The sequence below is a fragment of the Caretta caretta genome, chromosome 3 (genome assembly GCF_965140235.1).
Source record: "Caretta caretta isolate rCarCar2 chromosome 3, rCarCar1.hap1, whole genome shotgun sequence".
NCBI classification, from domain to species: Eukaryota; Metazoa; Chordata; order Testudines; family Cheloniidae; genus Caretta; species Caretta caretta.
Genome location: NC_134208.1, coordinates 144,406,052 through 144,423,070, shown reverse-complemented (window position 1 = coordinate 144,423,070; position 17,019 = coordinate 144,406,052). Strand labels below are relative to the sequence as shown.

The window sequence follows — 17,019 nt, the reverse complement described above, 5'->3', positions numbered from 1 at the left end:
CTAATGGATGACACAGACGAATGATAAAAGCAAAGAAATACTAGCAACAGTCAGTAGAAGAGCTGGGATTAGAACTCACAATCTCTAGTTTCATTCACATCATACTGGGCAACAGGACACAAAGCAACAGAACTGCTCTCATCATCCCTTTTTCCGTCCCATAAATCTCATGAAGTTTAACATTTTCATATTACCATAAAACTGTCTGACGCTGGGGCCAAAAATTACACTATTTGCAATAAATTTGTGAGGGCTGATAACACTGGAACTCCCTTCTCTCTGTTGCCAGTCCCTTCAGGATCACTCTTTTCACCAGGGCATCTCTATCCACTACACAAATCAGTTGCCTTTCTGATTATAACAACATAACAATGGCCATACTAGGTCAGACCAATGGTCCACCTAGTTCAGTATCCTGTCTTCTTACAGTAGTCAGTGCAAGAAACCTCAAAGGGAATAAGCAGAACAGGGCAATTTGGAATGATACATCCTTTGTCACCCAGTCCCAGCTTCTGGAAGCCAGAGGTTTAGGGACACCCAGAGCATACAGTTTTCATCCCTGACCATCTTGGCTAATAGCCACTGATTAACCTATCCTTCATGAACTTATCTAATTCTTTTTTTAACCCAGTTATACTTTTGGCCTTCAGAACATCCTATGGCAATGAGTTCCACAGGTTGACTGTGTGTTGTATGATGAAAAGTACTTTCATTTATTTTAAACATGCTGCCTATTAATTTCATTGTGTGGCCCCTAGTTCTTGAGTTATGTGAAATGTGTAAATGAGACTTCCCTATTCATTTTCTCTGTAGTATTCATGATTTTATATATCTCTATCATATCCCCCTTTAGTTGCCTCTTTTTTAAGATGATCAATCCCAGTCTTTTTAATCTCTCCTCGTATGGAAACTATTCCATACCCCAAGTCATTTTAGTTGCCCATCTCTGTACCTTTTCCAAAGTTAATATAGATTTTTTGAGATGGAGTGACCAGAATTGCATGCAGAACTCAAGACGTAGGCATACCATGGATTTATATAGTGGTTTTATGATATTTTCTGTTTTATTATCTATCCCTTTCCTAATGGTTCCTAACATTGTTAGCTTTTTTGACCACTGCTGCACATCAAGCGGATGCTTTCAGAAAACTATCTACGATGATTCCAAGATCTCTTTCTTGAGTAGTAACAGCTAATTTAATCCCCATCATTTTGTATGCATAGTTGGGATTATTTTTTTCAATGTGCATTACTTTGTACTGATCAACATTGAATTTCCTTTGCCATTTTGTTGCCCTGTAATCCAGTTTTGTAAGAACCTCTGTAACTCTTTGCAGCCAGTTTTGGACTTAACTATCTTGCATAATTTTGTATCATCTGCACATTTTGGCAACTCACCAATCACCCCCTTTTCCAGATCATTTATGGATATATTGTACAGCCCTGGTCCCATTGCAGATCCCTGGGGGCACTGCTATTTAGCTCTCCACATTCTGAAAACTGACCATTTATTCCTACCTTTTTTTTCTTATTTTTTAACCTGTTACTATTCCATGAGAAGACCTTCCCTCTTATCCCATGACTACTTTCGTTTCCTTAAAAGCCTTTGGGGAAGGACCTTGTCAAAGGCTTTCTGAAAATCTAAGTACACTATATCCTTTTACCATTTTTTACTTTTTTATTTGGAGTATACATTTAGTTTGAGCCTCTATTCTGATGTTTTTAAATAGTCTACCTGCAGTTTGCAGGCATCTCAGCCTTGTGACTGTTCCTTTTAATTTCTTTTTAGCTAGCTTCCTTATTTTTATGTAGTAACCCTTTTTTGAAGTTACTGCTACTGTGGTAGGTCTCTTTGGTATTTTTCCTCCTACAAGGATGTTAAATATAATTACAGTATAGTGTCTATTACAGAGCAGTTCAGCTATTTTCACCTCTTGGACCAGATTCCGTGCTCCATTTACAACTAAATCAAGAATTGCCTCTCCCCTTGTGGGTTCCAGGACAAGCTGCTCCACTAAACAGATATTTATGGTGTCTAGACATTTTCTCCCTTCATCGCATCCTGAGGTGACATATGCCCAGTCAATATGAGGACAGTGCAATAATACTGGGGGATTTCAACAATCTTCCTGGGCATTTCACAATCACCATCCTGGTCATGTGGTCAGTAGTATGTTCCTACTGCTATATTCTTATTTGTCAAGCATGCAGTTTCTAGCCATAAAGATTATATTGCACAGTTTGATTAATTTAAGATTTTTACTATATTTGACTCCACACTCTTTCACCTGTTGTGCCACTTCCCCACCAGCACAGCCTTCTCTGTCAATCCTAGATATTTTGTACTAGAGTATTACCATGTCCCATTGATTATCCTCATTCTATCAAGTTTCTGCAATGCCTATTTCAATAGCCTCATTTAATGCCAGACACTGTTGTTTAACCATCCCAGTATTTAGACCTCCAGCATTTGTATAAAAGCACTTATACATTTAGTCAATACTCTTGCTTGCCTTCATGTCTTATATTTAAATGGGACTCATAAATGAATGTTCCTCACTTGCTCCTACCTGTATTTTAGCTATAGAGTTGCCCTTTTAATAAATTCATCTCTAAGAGATGTCTCCATCTGAATCATGTGTTCCTCCACTCCTGTCACCTTTCCCCAAGCCCTGAGTTTAAAAAAATCCCTACAACCTTTTTAATTGTACAAGCCAGCAGTTTGGTTCCATTTTGATTTAGGTGGAGCCATCCTTCCTATATAGGCTCCCCCTGTCCCAAAACGTTCCCCAGCTCCTAATAAACCTTCCCTCCTTCCTTCACCATCATCTCATCCATGCACTGAAACCCTGCAGTTCTGCCCGTCTTTCTGGAGCTGCATGTGGAATTGGAAGCATTTCAGGGAATACTATCATGAAGTAGATTATAATCTTTTACCTTAAATTTGGCCTGCAGGCCATCATCTGGAAGGAGGGTCCCAACTATGAGATTCAGAGTAACAGCCGTGTTAGTCTGTATTCGCAAAAAGAAAAGGAGTACTTGTGGCACCTTAGAGACTAACCAATTTATTTGAGCATAAGCTTTCGTGGGCTAAAACCCACTTCATCTGATGCATGCAGTGGAAAATACAATAGGAAGATATATATAAATATATATATACACAGAGAACATGAAACAGTGGGTATTATCATACACACTATAACAAGAAGAAAAGGAGTTCTTGTGGCACCTTAGAGACTAACCAATTTATTTGAGCATGAGCTTTCGTGAGCTACAGCTCACTTCATCAGATGTATACTGTGGAAACTGCAGCAGACTTTATATACACACAGAGAATATGAAACAATACCTCCTCCCACCCCACTGTCCTGCTGGTAATAGCTTATCTAAAGTGATCAACAGGTGGGCCATTTCCAGCACAAATCCAGGTTTTCTCACCCTCCACCCCCCCACACAAATTCACTCTCCTGCTGGTGCTAGCCCATCCAAAGTGACAACTCTTTACATAATCAAGTCGGGCTATTTCCTGCATAGATCCAGGTTTTCTCACATCCCCCCCACCCCCATACACACACAAACTCACTCTCCTGCTGGTAATAGCTCATCTAAACTGACCACACTCCAAGTTTAAATCCAAGTTAAACCAGAACATCTGGGGGGGGGGTAGGAAAAAACAAGAGGAAACAGGCTACCTTGCATAATGACTTAGCCACTCCCAGTCTCTATTTAAGCCTAAATTAATAGTATCCAATTTGCAAATGAATTCCAATTCAGCAGTTTCTCGCTGGAGTCTGGATTTGAAGTTTTTTTGTTTTAAGATAGCGACCTTCATGTCTGTGATTGCGTGGCCAGAGAGATTGAAGTGTTCTCCGACTGGTTTATGAATGTTATAATTCTTGACATCTGATTTGTGTCCATTTATTCTTTTACGTAGAGACTGTCCAGTTTGACCAATGTACATGGCAGAGGGGCATTGCTGGCACATGATGGCATATATCACATTGGTGGATGTGCAGGTGAACGAGCCTCTGATAGCGTGGCTGATGTTATTAGGCCCTGTGATGGTGTCCCCTGAATAGATATGTGGGCACAATTGGCAACGGGCTTTGTTGCAAGGATAAGTTCCTGGGTTAGTGGTTCTGTTGTGTGGTATGTGGTTGTTGGTGAGTATTTGCTTCAGGTTGCGGGGCTGTCTGTAGGCAAGGACTGGCCTGTCTCCCAAGACTTGTGAGAGTGTTGGGTCATCCTTTAGGATAGGTTGTAGATCCTTAATAATGCGTTGGAGGGGTTTTAGTTGGGGGCTGAAGGTGACCGCTAGTGGCGTTCTGTTATTTTCTTTGTTAGGCCTGTCCTGTAGTAGGTAACTTCTGGGAACTCTTCTGGCTCTATCAATCTGTTTCTTTACTTCTGCAGGTGGGTACTGTAGTTGTAAGAAAGCTTGACAGAGATCTTGTAGGTGTTTGTCTCTGTCTGAGGGGTTGGAGCAAATGCGGTTGTATCGCAGAGCTTGGCTGTAGACGATGGATCGTGTGGTGTGGTCAGGGTGAAAGCTGGAGGCATGCAGGTAGGAATAGCGGTCAGTAGGTTTCCGGTATAGGGTGGTGTTTATGTGGCCATTGTTTATTAGCACTGTAGTGTCCAGGAAGTGGATCTCTTGTGTGGACTGGACCAGGCTGAGGTTGGTGGTGGGATGGAAATTGTTGAAATCATGGTGGAATTCCTCAAGGGCTTCTTTTCCATGGGTCCAGATGATGAAGATGTCATCAATATAGCACAAGTAGAGTAGGGGCTTTAGGGGACGAGAGCTGAGGAAGCGTTGTTCTAAATCAGCCATAAAAATGTTGGCATACTGTGGGGCCATGCGGGTACCCATAGCAGTGCCGCTGATCTGAAGGTATACATTGTCCCCAAATGTGAAATAGTTATGGGTAAGGACAAAGTCACAAAGTTCAGCCACCAGGTTAGCCGTGACATTATCGGGGATAGTGTTCTTGACGGCTTGTAATCCATCTTTGTGTGGAATGTTGGTGTAGAGGGCTTCTACATCCATAGTAGCCAGGATGGTGTTATCAGGAAGATCACTGATGGATTGAAGTTTCCTCAGGAAGTCAGTGGTGTCTCGAAGGTAGCTGGGAGTGCTGGTAGCGTAGGGCCTGAGGAGGGAGTCTACATAGCCAGACAATCCTGCTGTCAGGGTGCCAATGCCTGAGATGATGGGGCGCCCAGGATTTCCAGGTTTATGGATCTTGGGTAGTAGATAGAATATCCCAGGTCGGGGTTCCAGGGGTGTGTCTGTGCGGATTTGATCTTGTGCTTTTTCAGGAAGTTTCTTGAGCAAATGCTGTAGTTGCTTTTGGTAACTCTCAGTGGGATCATAGGGTAATGGCTTGTAGAAACTCGTGTTGGAGAGCTGCCGAGCAGCCTCTTGTTCATATTCCGACCTATTCATGATGACAACAGCACCTCCTTTGTCAGCCTTTTTGATTATGATGTCAGAGTTGTTTCTGAGGCTGTGGATGGCATTGCGTTCCGCATGGCTGAGGTTATGGGGCAAGTGATGCTGCTTTTCCACAATTTCAGCCCGTGCACGTCGGCGGAAGCACTCTATGTAGAAGTCCAGTCTGCTGTTTCGACCTTCAGGAGGAGTCCATCTAGAATCCCTCTTTCTGTAGTGTTGGCAGGGAGACCTCTGTGGATTAGTATGTTGTTCAGAGGTATTTTGGAAATATTCCTTGAGACGGAGACGTCGAAAATAGGATTCTAGGTCACCACAGAACTGTATCATGTTCGTGGGGGTGGAGGGGCAGAAGGAGAGGCCCCGAGATAGAACAGCTGCTTCTGCTGGGCTGAGAGTATAGTTGGATAGGTTAACAATATTGCTAGGTGGGGTGAGGGAACCATTGCTGTGGCCCTTTGTAGCATGTAGTAGTTTAGAAAGTTTAGTGTCCTTTTTCTTTTGTAGAGAAGCAAAGTGTGCGTTGTAAATGGCTTGTCTAGTTTTAGTAAAATCCAGCCACGAGAAATCCGCACAGACACACCTTGTGCTCTTCAGTCTGTTGCCAAGGCGCGCTCTACTCAAGGGCTGGATCTGGAAGGAATGTCTTTCATACTCCATCTCTAAACTGACCATGACAGTTCCAGGTCCTCTATACATAATTCCTTCCAACCCTCTACCTTCCAGTGCTACACACACTCACACACACACAAACACCACAAAAACTATCTGCCCTCTACTTTTTCTATTCAGCCTGTCCATTGCATTCTGATAGGCTTATTGGTTGGCTGGAGTCATGCTGAATGAACTGTAATTCACTCCACACCTCTGCCAACCTTAAAGGCACAATATGTAAGGAAAAAATCCTCAAATACATTGGATCATTTCAGAAATATTAAACTCAAAAACATATACAGTTTCAAAGCTTAATAAGCACACTTATTTCCTGTTCCTCTGTTGGTCAAATAAAATAAAAAGTCCGAATTATATATTTTGTTAAAAATGAATGCTTTAGCACTATAATTCAATATATACAAGGCTATTAAGGAAAAGTAAGTTATTTCCAGTAACTCCAAAATCGTACTTTTCATTCTGAAATCAATTATGTGAAAATCTGAATGTTTAGATACTTAATAATCACAATAACCAATGTCATGGTCATAAGCGGTATGACCATAGTTGTTTGCTGGAACCACTGCAAGGAAATAAGACAGCACTTTGGATAAATAATAAGCAACAGAAAACTGCTAGGACATTAGGTTTTATAAAGGACAGAGTGGAATGTGTGGAAAGATTAGAATTGAAACTATAAAAATCACAGACACCTGACAGAAGAAAGAGGAAAGAACACAGTCTGATTTCTTCAGAAATTATTGAAATAAATCTCCTTGCTTTGGAGAAAAGAAGAAACAAAGACAACAAGCAATAGGAGTCAGTTATTTCTCTTTTTTACTCTTTCAGTTGACATACATGATGTCTAAAGCGATCTATCATGTCATCTTCCCTTTAAATGGAATCAGTTTGCTTCTATTCATACTGGGAATGACGATAATGCCATTATAGCCTATTTACTTGTTTGGCTGATATGATAAAATGCCTCAAAGTAATACATACTCTAATTAGAAAAGGGTTATATAGTGCTAATGAGTATTATAGATAGTGAAGAAAGCTTTACTAGCTTATAAAAAGAAAAACAGTAGGAAACCTACCAGAAACTCAATGAAACTATATCAATAAACTTTTATTGTTCACAAAAATAAAAAATTCTAAATACACGAATTTAAAAGCATCCTATCATTCCCCTATTACACCATATTTTCTGCAACATATAGCTAAGTTTTCATCTTTCAGCACTATTAGGTTTCCAGAAAATTTCTCTGGCCAATCTTGCTGAAAGAAAATAATTTTGTTTTTACAACTCATACTACATTTCAAGAGTTTCCATTCAACTGCAAATTTAAAATGTGCAAGATCGAATGTAGTAGCACAGCATAGGAGCATTTCTTCATGGTCAAATTGTACACGGCATCTTTGCACAAGGGATTTTTGCAACTTGTTTAAAGGAAACAGAGTCTTTCTTTGGAAAAAAAATTAACGGCAACTTACAAAGATGTTATATATTTTCTTGATAAATGCATAATATATTTAATTTGCCATTTGCTGAAATTACCAGATTTGTTAATGTTAGGAAATTACTGTTGCAATTAATAGCAATTTTGTTCATTACCATAAACAGCATTTTACTGGAGTATTTCAATAATGCACTCAACCACTTTATTGATATAATGTGCCCTCACTTATTATGTTGCCTTGTCTGTCTTCCTCTCTACAATATAGATCCTGAAACTATTAATAGCCATAATAATCATAAACCAATTTTATTTCAACCCCCCAAGTATGAGCTTTTTAGCCAAAAATTCAGAATAAGGTGTTAGTATTCTTCCCAAAGAACCATCATTAAAGTGAATACAATCATAGGTAATTGCAATGTTAATATAATGGGTACGACTGTATTTCAAGTCCCCTTTCATTATAAATCCATTTGGCATCCATTCTAATTGCCAGGCTACCTTGCAAATAATTTGATGTTCCTGTGGATGTCATATGTGCCTTGTACTTTTATGGAACTACTATTGCAATTCAACATTAATTATATTTCCCATTAATGTACTGTAAAATGCTGGTATATGAAATGCTTGCATTTTGTAAATGAGAAAATTGAGCTCATTTCAGTCTGCTTTGATCACATTTTACCTTTATTACATTTCAGTATTATAATGCTCTCTTTGTAGTGAGGTTATTGATATCCTGAAAACACAGATGGAACCATCTTTCTCATGGAAGATTTACACTTCTCTTCCATTTTTCCAGGAACTCCTCCTGATTTCTATAATTTCCAACAGCATTTTTTAACATATTTTGCTGTTTTATGATGGTTGCCGAGCTCATAAAAGATAACTAGGCAGGAACAAGACTAATGGAGCACTGTCTGCTAGCCACTTGAGATCGAGATGTAATAAATACCTCCAACAGATGACAACCGATGGATGATTTAAAAAAAAACTCAGCTACTTCACCTGGACCCCACCTTCCCCCTTGGTAGTGCAGCATTAGCTCTGAGTTGTCTAATGTTTGTTTTCTCGTAGCAGCATTTAGTGCAGGCACATGGGATTTTTTTAAAAAACTTTGAAAGCCCAACTTGAGGATTTTGATCTTCCATTGAATTGTAGACAGGTTTCCCTATTGAAGTGAACAAGGCTGCTACAGGAGAAGAAAATAAAAAGGAGACTAGGTTGGCGGGGGGGAACAACAAGCTTTGGGGGCGACCGATGAGAAAGTAGCAGGACACCTTCTAACTATGTGCCAACGTTAAAGTATCTTATAATTCAGCTGTCACTAAAATACCTTACAGAGGGGAGCTTCACTAACCTTGGACCTGTAGGACCCTGTTGCATAGACTGGCAGCATTTGACGAAGTGAGTGTCTAACCAAGTGGAGCATATAGTGTTTTTTAGCATGGTCTGGACACAGTACGCCTGTAGTAAAGCCTCACTTCTTTTATTTGGATAGGGAGGTTGGAAACCTGACCATGTTCCTTTTCACTATTTAGTTGGAGTGAACGCGCCTTCTACCACAGTGTTTGTTGCAATTGCAACAAGTCTTTCAGGAACAGAAGCCTGCAAACAACACAGAAAAAGAATGTGAGAAAGGAAACAAAGGGAAAAAACAGGAAATCAAGAAAATGAGGTGAATGGCACCTCCATCTGCCACTCAGTCTTCTTCACTCCGTAGAACTCTCCTCTTCCTGGGCATCCATTTTGACTGAGCTCTCATGGAGCTGTGGCCCAACTAGCATGTCTAGTTAACTCCTCAGGTCTGCTGACATTCATTCTTTCTCCAGAAATAATGCCGGGCAGTTTGAAAGGCTTTTAAAGTTCTTTAGTTAACACTCCTGGAACTTTGTATGAAACGGAGTATATACAGAACCAAGGTAGCTGTCTTAAAATCTTGGCAATATGGGAATATGGTAAATTCTCTAGCCACAAGCCTGAAAGAAAGAAGAAAGGCTTAAATTTACAAAGGTGCCTCCATTGTGCCCAGTTTGGCACATCTTAGAGGGGCCAGATTTTCAGAGGCCAGGTGCTCAGTGCTTGCTGAAAATCAGGCCCCTTTATGATGTCTCAAGATGGGCACCCAAAAGCCACTAGTCACTTTTGAACATATTAACCAAAATTAAATGACTGCCAAGAGACTAGGAAGGAATCAGAAACCAAAACAAGAAGAGAAGATGATGAAAAGGAAAAAGATAGAGGGAGAGAGAAGGAGTGAAAAGAGAGATGGGAATCTGGCTAAAAGTGGAGCCAAAGCCGGAGGGACTTTATTTAAAGATAAAAGCTGAATAAAGTGAGAGGACCATACATCAGGGTCTTCCAGAACTAAAGAGATGAGCTACTACAGCTTGAACTAAAGAGCCAAGGCTCCCAAGCTAGTGGCTGTAACAATTTATATCCTTTGGCAATCAGCACAGAAGAGGATCTGTAACAAAAACTCACCAGTGGTTTACAAAAGTAGACTAAGTCCTGGAGGAGGGTGAATAGTTAAAGAAATATTCCTCAGATATTGGAAGAATATTGTGAAATTTGTGAAGTATAATTATTTGACCATTATATTCACAACTTACCTGCCTGGCTCAATAGCTTGGCAAGTATGACAAGTGGTCTGAATCAGCACCATCTTTTTCCTGTTCCATTACAAACTAGTGGCCCATCTTCCCTGGCCACAAGGATGGAGGTAGACTTACCCTTCCTGCAGAATTTCCTCTCATTCATTCACTAAATCAGCCAATACAGCATTGGAAATATGAAAAATATAAGTTACAACTGACAAGCTATGCCCAGAGGGAAGAAAATAAGAAGAGAAAGGAGGGACAAAACCAAGAGTTGCAGGGCTCATCTGTGCTATTAAGACACAGCTCTATCAGGGTGGTCAGAGCAGCACTACTCCAAGGCGAGCTCCGGGAAGGATTGTGCTTCAAGTGGGCACAGTCTATCCCTGATCTCCTAGACATGCCTGCTGCACCAGCCTTTAGGGTTTTGAATGTGCTCCTCGCTGCACACATGGCCCTGCCTCCTCCACAGAGTGTAGGAGCTGCAGCTGTGCCTACACGATGAGGACAAGGAGGGAAAGTTCCCTGTGCCCTTCCCCCTCTTGCACATCCAAGCAGGGGCCAATCACAATCCATACCACGCAAGAGACTTATGTTTTTAACCAATACATGGCAAAATGTATGTAAATTAAGGCTAGAATTCCTTCTGCAAATTCCTAAACCAGGCGACATTAAGGAAATTTACACCAGAGTAACTACACTAATGTGGTTACACTAGTGCAAACTCCTACTGTAGATGCGCTCCACCAGCAAAAAGCAGGGCTCATGCTAGCGCAGCTCAACTCGGCACACAAAAGTTACACCTGTGTGAATGTCCTTAATGTTGGCAAGGCCTCTGTCAACAAAAACCTCAATGGAACTGCAGCCTTGGAAAGAGAGGATTCATTACTCTTTAGTTTACCAACTTGTTCAAATTTAATACATGAAATTAAGGTAAATCAGTGATATGAGGAATTTATACTCCACATTCTGAGATGAGAGAGATTAGGTGATATTTCTGGGTCCTCATGCAATCAAAGTGTTTACCAATGCTGCCTGCTGCACTAAATTGATTAATGCTGTACATTCTAATGCAACGAGATACATACCGTTGCACTACCTACATATCTATGCATTTATTTGACAGCTCACCTGTGTTTAATATAGATGCAATCTATCAAGGTTAAAAATTAAAAAATAAGTACCTAATCAATGGTATATGATACAACATGGATAGGGATCTCTGTATTGCACCTTGATGCAACATTTCTCAGTTAATCTGTACATAATCAAAATACCATTTCTGGACTTTGACGTTGGTATTCTGTGGTAGAAATTTTGGAAATACTATTGTTTGTCCTGTCTTCCTTTTATTTAATAGACCTTTAAAAGGCGCTGCCTTTAAAGATGTGCGCAAGTCCTAATATTTAAAATCAGGAATCTGACATTAGATTTATTCACATTCAGAAACAGCATGGTGTTAATTACAGCCCGAAAGAGAGATGGATAGAGTCTCTCTCTGTCTCTCCTTTTCTCTTTGAGACAGCTCTGCCATTCTCAGGACAGATCTTTTTTCGACACCACAACATTCATTGTGTTTTAAATTCAACAATGGTGAGCTCACATTCAGGGTCTAGCCTGGATCAATGTGGAGCCAAAAAAAACCCTGCTAAACATCTCGGAAGTCACTCTAGCTGGTGGATGTTCAGTATATGTCCTTGCTGTAAATAAACACCTAAAAGAACAGTTGGTGAGACAGGTTTCAGAGTAACAGCCGTGTTAGTCTGTCTTTGCAAAAAGAAAAGGAGTACTTGTGGCACCTTAGAGACTAACCAATTTATTTGAGCATGAGCTTTCGTGAGCTACAGCTCACTTCATCGGATGCATACCGTGGAGAGACAGTTCACAAGAAATGTTTTAGAGACCATGTGAAGTATGTTTTAAACAAACATTCATTTTAAAGTGGGTCAGCTCTACTTTTCTCAGCATGGTAAAGATGCCACTTATATAACATGCAGATCCCACATAGTGCTTTACAAAGGTTTGTACGCATTACTATCCCCATTTTATAGATAGGAAACTCAGGCACAATGATGTTCAGTGAACCATCACCAAGCAAGTCAACAGCAGAGCTAGGAACAGAACTCAGGTCTCCTGACTCTCAGTATCTTATTCATTCGGCTACGTTACCTCCCGTGGAATCATTTCTATGTACACCAATGCCACTGTTTATTATTCTTATTTAACATTTATATTTTATATGCAATTTAGGAAAGGTTAAACAACATTAAAATTAAATTGAAACAGATTTGCTTAGGAGAAAAAATATGCTTAATTAGCAATGGTACAGTAGTCTGCAATATTCTTTCCAAGATAGAAGCTGAGAAAGGGAGTCTAGGTAGCCTCATATTTATGTATCTCCTGTAGAAAACTCAGCTTCCTTGCACAAACCAATTACCCTGCCAACAAACAACAGAAATTGTACAAGGTCTCCAAAGAGGAAAACAATTTATGCTGATAATTTCATAGATGCTCTTCTTGTTTATCAGGTATAGAATACGCACTTATACAAATACCACCTAAATGGAAACCACAGGAATCAAAAATGATAACTTAGAGTAAAGTGAATTATTATGCTCACGTGTCCCCCAGAGATCGTACTGTAATGCACATAGAGGAACTGTGCTCTTCTTCTCCTACATGTCCATACTCAAGCTATTTTGTGTGCGTTTGTGCACCCATGTATCAATGAGTAGTGTACACATGCATGGGGAGGCAGAAGGACAGCATTCTTTAAGTGTCTTCTAGCTGTGTCCCACTGTCAGAACGAAGTTGCTATGGTGATGATGCTTACCACTTTATAGAAGGTGGGGGTGCGTGCTGGTATCACAGCTGTGTGAAGACCCCGCAGCCTTTTCTCGTGGGGGCAGAGATATGCAGAAGGTCTCCCTGGCCCAGCAGAGGCAGTAACAGGTCAACTGCAGAAAGAGCTGCCCCAGAGCTCCTTCCTTAGAAGGGGCAATGACCAGAGTGCCCTGCTGGGTTCCATGGCCCTTGCTGCTGCTGATGAGGGGTCTGGGAAGAGCTGTGTGATCAGCCTCCCTGGTCCAGTGAATGGCAGCACACAGACCCTTCCTCAGGAGAGATCCTGTGGCACATATGCAGACACGGAGACGTTACTCAGAATTACAAAATACACCCCTTATCTACTGATTGCCAGGTACAAAAATCCTTGCTGAGAAATCCACATCTAATCCAGGGGCACAATTATCTCCTCACTTACCAAGGTCTTATATGAGGATCACAACTGACTTCAGTGGAATTACTCATTTATGCTGGTCCAAGCAAGAAACGAGGATCAAGTCCCACAACTTCATCTATTTTTCCAATTTTATACCACTGTTTATTTTATTCCTGCCACAAATCATTAAGTTTCAAATGTGGCACTCAAACAATCCTCCATCCCCTGGATTTTGCTAGAAATTCTCACCTGGATCCAAACTCTGTACCACCGCTGGTTTTCATTAGCTACGGATCAGCCCACTGATCCAGCGATATTGCTATTAAGGGCTTGTCTTCACTACTGGGGAAGATCTACGCTGCTGCAATCGATGCAGGGGGTGTCGATTTAGTGGGTCTAGTGGAGACCCGCTAAATTGATGGCAGAGTGTTCTCCGATCAACTCCGGTACTCCAGCTCTCCGAGAAGAGTAAAGGAAGTCGACTGGAGAGTGTCTCCTGTCAATGCAGCGCAGCGAAGACACCGGGGTAAGTCGACCTAAGCTACGTCAACCCCAGCTACGTTATTCACATAGGTGGAGTAGAATAACTTAGGTCAACTTATCCCCGTAGTGAAGACAAGCCTATAGATGCTCAATGTACAGTTCCTTACTCTTCCTTTGCTTCTATATAGTAGGAGCTGAGTCAGGGTTTGATATCTTCTAGGCCTACTCAGTTAGATGCATTCTGACCATATCAGGAGGCCTCAAAATATGAATGTTGTAATGTCAGCAATAGTGGGGTAGAGTGGGAGCCATAGATTACTTATAGGGATACAGAATAATTCAGTAGGGAAAATGGAATTGTATTTTACCCAAACTTTGTGGAAATATGTGTGTCAGTGTTCACTGTGTGAATTCTTCACAAAAGTCTCCCCCCTTTGTGTTCTGTGAGAGTTATTTTAATGACCGTCTCCTCTGATTATTCTTGAATAGGGAGGGGATGGTGGTGTTTTTTTTCTTCCTTTGCAGGAAGAAAATAAAAAGTGTAGCTTATTCAAAACAACATAATTTCAGGCCCCAGAACAATGCAATGATTCAACCATTCAGCAATTGCATACAACATTTAAAAAAAAAATCTCTAGTCCATTATTTGTAGTTTTATCAAATCCTATGTAAGAAAGAGCACTCAGAGAAAATGGAAAATACTTTTCAGAGACTTTTGTTGACTATCCCATTTGAAGCATAAACAGTATCATTAAACAATTCAACAGAAAAATATCCAGTTGCAATCAAACTTCTTTTTCAATAATCTGAATGCAAGCTATTCAGGGAACTGGAAGCAGCTGACATCTCCCTAGTGCTGTCCCTTGACGCATCTAACTACATGAGTCATGACTAAATAAATCCACATATTGGCAATGCTCTTTTTAGAAGGGTCTGAACAAACAGCATTACCAGGCTGGGGAGATTTCAGAATTCTAGTTAGACTGAAAGTTTATTTTCGGCATCCCATCTATTTTGCAGATCACTGGACCAAACTTTTACAGCAACACCTCCAAATTCCCACAGCACTACTGCCACAACTTCTGTGGTGAACTGTTCCATCAGCTGCAAAGTTGTGCAGCACTGCAAGATAAATGGGAAGACAGCCTTCAAATTAACTAAAAATAAGAAAAGGAGGACTTGTGGCACCTTAGAGACTAACTCTAAGGTGCCACAAGTCCTCCTTTTCTTTTTGTGGATACAGACGAACACAGCCGCTATTCTGAAACCTAAAAATAAGAATCACTTCTCTTGTTGTATGTAGTGTAGCTGTAGCCATGGCGGTCCCAGGACATTAGAAGAACAAGGCAGATGAGGTAATGTCTTTTATTGACAAGCTTTCGAGCCACACAGATCTGAAGAACAGCTGCGTGACTCGAAAACTTGTCTCTCTCACCAAAACAAATTTGGTCCAATAAAATATATTACCTCACCCACCTTGTTTCTCTTTTCCTGTCCATCATCTTTAATCTTCATCTGCATCCATCCCACCTATCACCTCCACCTCCCATGTCTCTCTTCACAATGCCTCCCTGGTAGATCTCCATGAGGACTCAGCACAGACTGCCCCAGGTGTTGGCAGCAACTATGATACCTTCCTCATATTAGTGAAGAGAGATGTGATGGTGCTACAATCACTGCAGGGAGAAATGCTGTGTTTTTAATGGCATCTGTTGCCTCGGAGTCAGCTTCCATGTTTTTTCTCTCAATGTCTTCAGTTGCTGTTTGAGCCCCACCACTGTATGAAACAGAACAGAAACACCATATGTTACATTCTTGATCTGCATGCAGAAATAGGAAGTTTGCACATTTTTTGCACTGGAATTACTTGAAACTTTGATAGCCATTCTGTAGTCCATTTAGTGCTTCTTTCTGTGAGTGATTTAAAGGAACCGGTTGGGGTGTGGACCTGCGGTGCAGTCAGTGACTCATCAAGAATTTTGAGAGTGGGAGTTGTTTTGTTTTTGGGGGGCTTATTAGTGCTCCTTTTAGGGTACGTCTACACAGCAGCTGGGAATAGTACTTCAAGTAGTGTGCTAAAAATAGCAGTGTGATCATGGTGGTTTGGGCAGCAGTTTGGGCTAGCCATCCAACTACAAACGTGCCTGACCCCCAGGATATGTACTGCAGCGACTAGCCTGAACCACTACCTCTGCTGCTCCCGGTTACACTGATTTTTAGTTCATGAGCTCAAGCAGAGCTAGCATGTGTCTGTCTATGCACGCTGGAAAGCATTCTCCCAGGTGCTGTCCGGACATACACTCCATTTCTGCAGACTTTAAACTTTCATTTAAAACAAACAAAACAAAAACCCACCTTGTCCTCCACTCCACCAGGGGGAATCCTGCTTCCACGGGAAGCCCTGAGCACCACCACTGCCTGACTGAGTAATCAAGGTCTGTGTGCCAACAAAAAGTGGTTGCTCAATGAAGAAAAAATTGCTCTTGCAGCTTGTTGCTCCTACCCATTAAGCAATGTAGCTTGAGCAGGGCCAGAGGGAAGTGAGACACAGCAAATGAAAGGGAAAACATAGCAGAGCAGACTTTGGAGAGGACAGAGGAAAACAAAGCTCAGACATAGTGTTTTGCTGTCTGTCTCTTGATCTCACTGGCCCTCCAGCCAATACTCTCTCACCTCGGAGAGGAGAAAAGAGAAGGACAAAATTCTTAAGGGGTCCATAGCACATGTTGTCTGTTGTTTCTTTATCTGATCCACTATTCCAATCCATAAGAGTTTTGTCTGGATTGTTTAGATAGAAGGCTTTCTTGAACAAGCACTGAGTACTGTTTTTACTCCTGTTGTGGAGCCTGGGGCGTGGGCAGTCAGAGCTGGAGTCAGAGTCATGTACCAAGCCAAAGGTCAGAGTCAGGGGTAGGGCATTGGAGTAGGGACCCGGTGCAAGGCAGAAAAGCAGAAACTGGGAACAGACAGGGATCTGGGATAAGAATGACAGGAACCAGGAGCAGGCAGGGCTCAAGAGTCAAGCAAGTAGGCAGGGTCCATAGTTGCTCAGTTTCTCTAGTTGCCCCGAAAACTTCCTGTTTCTCTTCCTCGTTTAAGTAGAACTTCCTGACAATCGGTGAGGTTGGACATCTCACCCACTGAATAGCTTTGTGT

At 41.2% G+C, this 17,019-nt stretch overlaps 1 long non-coding RNA gene across 3 annotated transcripts in view; it reads right to left on the bottom strand.

The window, feature by feature from the left end:
- Nucleotides 1-17,019, bottom strand: part of LOC142071611 (uncharacterized) — a 295,027-nt gene that overhangs the window by 107,470 nt on the left and 170,538 nt on the right. Inside the window, exon 3 of one of the 3 annotated variants that reach the window (XR_012667736.1) lies at nt 11,916-15,640. The exons of the other annotated variants lie outside the window; for them this stretch is intronic. This is a non-coding gene — a long non-coding RNA (uncharacterized LOC142071611). Of the gene's footprint in view, nt 1-11,915; nt 15,641-17,019 lie in introns of those variants that run through there. 3 annotated transcript variants of the gene reach the window in all.